This window comes from Martes martes (genome assembly GCF_963455335.1).
Source record: "Martes martes genome assembly, chromosome: 4".
In the NCBI taxonomy this organism is placed as follows: domain Eukaryota; kingdom Metazoa; phylum Chordata; class Mammalia; order Carnivora; family Mustelidae; genus Martes; species Martes martes.
In genome coordinates, this window is record NC_137891.1 from 151,211,746 (window position 1) to 151,216,285 (window position 4,540).

The window sequence follows — 4,540 nt, forward strand, 5'->3', positions numbered from 1 at the left end:
TCTTTTTTATGGCTGAATAATATTCCATTATATATTTTTATATATGTGTGTGTATATACATACATACATACATACATACATATATACTACCTCTTCTTTATCCATTCATCAGTCAATGGACATTTGGTTGTTTCCATAATTTGGCTATTGTAGATAATGCTACTATGAATATCAGGGTGCATATATCCCTTTGAACAAATTTAATACAATTGCTATCAAAATACCAACAGCATTTTTCACAGAGTTAGAACAAACAATCCTAAAATTTGTACAGAGCCACAGAAGACCCTGAAGGCAAAAGCAATTTTGAAAAACAAAAAAAAAGCAAAATGAGGCATCACAATTCTGGACTTCCAATTATATTACAAAGCTGTAGTGATTTTAATAGTATGGTACAGCATAAAAATAGACACATAGATCAACAGAACAGATGAGAAAACCCGGAAATAAATTCATAATTATATGATCAGTGAACCTTCAACAAAGAAGGAATGAATATACAATTAGAAAAGGACAATCTCTTCAACAAATGATGTTGGGAAAACTGGACAGCCACATGCAAAAGAATGAAGCTGGACCACTTTCTTGATTATATACAAAAATAAATTCAAAATGGAATAAAGACCTGTAAGTGAGACCTATAACCATAAAAATTATAGGAGAGAGCAGAGGCAGCATTTCTCTGACATTGGCTCTAGAAATATTTTTCTAGATATGTCTCCTGAGGCAAGAAAAATAAAAGCAAAAATAAGCTATTGAGACTACATCAAAATAAAAAGCTTCTGCAGAGCAAAGGAAATAATCAACAAAACTAAATGGCAACCTACAGAATGAGAGAAGATCACTTGCAAATGACATATCAATAAAGGGTTAGTATCTAAAATATAGAAAGAACTGATAACAACTCAACACCCTAAAACCAAATAATTCAATTATAAATGGGCAGAAGACATGAACAGACATTTCTCCAAAGACGACATCCTAATGGGGAACAGACACATGAAAAGATGCTTAATACCACTGTTCATTAGGGAAATGTAAATCAAAACCACAAGGAGATATCACCTCACACTTGTCAGAATGGTGAACCACAAAACACAAGAAACAACAAGAACTGGCAAGGATGTGGAGAAAAAAGGAACCCTCTTGCACTGTTGGTGGGAATACAACTAGTGTAGCCACTGTGGAAAACAGTGTGGAGTTTCCTCAAAAAGTTAAAAATAGAATTACACTTTGATCCAGTGTTTGCACTACTGGGTATTTACCCCCAAATACAAAAACACTAATTAAGAGGGATACATGCACCCCTATGTTTACTGCAACATTAGCTTCAGTAGCCAAACTATGGAAGCAGCCCAAGTGTTCATCAGTAGATGCATGGATGAAGATATGGTATACCAAAAGACACATGAAAAGATGCTCAACATCACTCATCATCAGGGAAATGTATATCAAAACTATAATGAGATACCACCTGACATCTGTGAGAACTGCTAAAATTAAGAAGACAAGAAACAACAAATGTTAGCAAGGATGTGGAGATAAAGGAACCCTGGTGCACTGTTGGCAGGAATGTAAATTGGTAAAACCACTGTGGAAAACAGTATGGAGGTTCCTCAAAAAATTACAAATAGAATTACCATACATTCCCACAATTCTACCTTTGGGCATTTACCCACGGAAAATGAAAACACTAATTACAGAAGACAGATGCACCCCCAAGTTTATTTCAGTATGATGTACAATGGCCAAGATATGGAAGCAACCTAAATGTCCATCAGTAGACATATGAATACATAAAATGTGGTGTATATATATGATGGAATATTACATGGCCATATAAAAGATGAGATCATGCCATTTAAGACAACACAGATGGACCTAAAAGGAATTATGCTAAATGAATTAAATGAGACTGAGAAAGATATATACTATATAATTCTACTCATAAATGCAATCTGAAAAATGAATAAACAAAACACAGAATCAGAACTATAAATATAATGAACAAACTGATGATTGTCAGAGGGGAAGGGGGTGGGAAGTTGGGTAAAATGAATGAATGAGAAAGGTAGATACAGGCCTCCAGTTATGGAATGAGTAAGTCACGGGAATAAAAATCAGAGCATAAGGAATATACTCAATGATACTGTAATAGCTATGTAATGGGACAGATTGTAGCTATACTTGTGAACATAGTATAATGTATAAACTTGTCAAACTTAGTGAAGTTGTACACCTGAACCTAAAGTAACATCGTCAACTATACTAAATAAATAAAAAAAAAAGATGTAAGACACATGCACAGTGGAATGTACTTAGCCATAAAAAGGAATGAAATCTGGGGCACTTGGGTGGCTCAGTGGGTCAAAGCCTCTGCCTTCGGCTCAGGTCATGGTCCCAGGGTCCTGGGATTGAGCCCCGCATCGGGCTCTCTGCTCGGCAGGGAGCCTGCTTCCTCTCTCTCTGCCTGCCTCTGAGCCTGCTTCCTCTCTCTCTGCCTGCCTCTCTGACTACTTGTGATCTCTGTCTGTCAAATAAATAAATAAAATCCTAAAAAAAAAAAAAAAGGAATGAAATCTTGCCATTTGCAACACAGTGGATGGATCCAGAGGGCATAATGTTAAGTGAAGTAAGTCAATCAGAGAAAGACAAATACCGAATGATTTCACTCATATGTAGAATTTAAAAGACAAAACAAATGGGGGCACCTGGGTGGCTCAGTAGGTTAAAGCCTCTGCCTTCGGCTCGGGTCGTGATCCTGGGGTCCTGGAATCGAGCCCCACATCGGGCTCTCTGCTCAGCAGGGAGCCTGCTTCCCTTCCTCTCTCTCTGCCTGCCTCTCTGTCTACCTGTGATCTCTGTCTGTCAAATAAATAAATTTTTAAAATCTAAAATAAATAAATAAATAAATAAAAAGAAAAAACAAATGAACAAAGAAAAGAAGAGATAAACAGGCATGCCTGAGTGGCTCAGGTGGTTAAGCATCTGACTCTTGGTTAAGCATCTGATTCAGCTTAGGTCTTGATCTCAGGGTTGTGGGTGTAGGCCTTGTGTTGAGCTCCGGGCTAGGTGTGGAGCCTACTTAAAAAAAAAAAAAAAAAAGAGACCAAAAAAACCCAAAAAACAAACAAACAAAAAACCAGCCTCTTAAACATACAGAACAAACTGGTAGTTACCAGAGGGGAGGTTGGTAGGGGATGGCTGAAATAGGTGAAGGGGATTAATAGTATATTTATTGTGATATGCACTGAATAATATATAGAGTTGTTGAGTCACTACATTTTACACCCAAAACTAAAATGACACCATATCTTAATTATACTAGCATTTTCAAAGTGCAAAGTTTTTTTAAATTAAAATCTTCTAGAACTACCTTATGACCCAGCAATTGCAATACTAGGTATTTACCCAAAGGCTAAAAAGTACTGATCCACAGGGACACATGCACCCTGATGGTTTTTTTCATTAAATTTTTAAAAAAATTTTTATAAACATATAATGTATTTTTATCCCCAGGGGTACAGGTCTGTGAATCTCCAGGTTTACACACTTCACAGCACTCACCATAGCACATACCCTCCCCAATGTCCATAAACCCACCCCCCTCCCCCCAGCAACCCTCAGTTTGTTTTGTGAGATTAAAGAGTCACTTATGGTTTGTCTCCCTCCCGATCCCATCTTGTTTCATTTATTCTTTTCCTACCCTCCAAACCCCCCATGTTGCATCTCCACTTCCTCATATCAGGGAGATCATATGATAGTTGTTTTTCTCCGATTGACTTACTTCGCTAAGCATAATACCCTCTAGTTCCATCCACATCATCGCAAATGGCAAGATTTCATTTCTTTTGATGGCACCCTGATGTTTATAGCAGCATTATCATCAAAAGCCAAATTATGGAAAGAGCCCAAATGTCCCCTGACTGATGAATGGATAAAGCAGATGTGGGTTATATATAATATTCACATACATAGAGGAATATTACTCAGCCATTAAAAAGAATGAAATGTTGCCATTTGCAATGACATGGATAAAACCAGAGTATATTATGCTAAGCAAAATCAGTCAGAGAAAGACAAATACTATATGATTTCACAAGTGTGTGGAATTTCAGAAACAAAACAGATGAACATAAGGGAGAGGGGGGAAAAAGAGAGGAAGGCAAACCAGGAAATAGACTCTTAATTATAGAGAGCAATCTAACTGAGGGTGGCCAGATGGGACATTGGGGAGTGGGGGGAATAAATGAGTGCTGGGTATTAAGGAGGGCACTTGTTGTGATGAGCACTGGGTGTTATATTTAACTGATGAATCACTAAATTCTACTCCTAAAAACAATACTACAGTATATGTTAACTAACTAAAATTTAAATAAAAACATGAAAAAAAATCTGGGCCTACAGTTCAGAGACTGTGAAAGTCAGAGATTTGAAGCTTCAGGGGCATTTGTATGTGGCAAATTCTCTAGAGGGAGCCATGTAGCAAGAAATGAGAGTAGCCTCTAGCAGCTGAGAGCAGCCCTTAAAGGACAGCCAG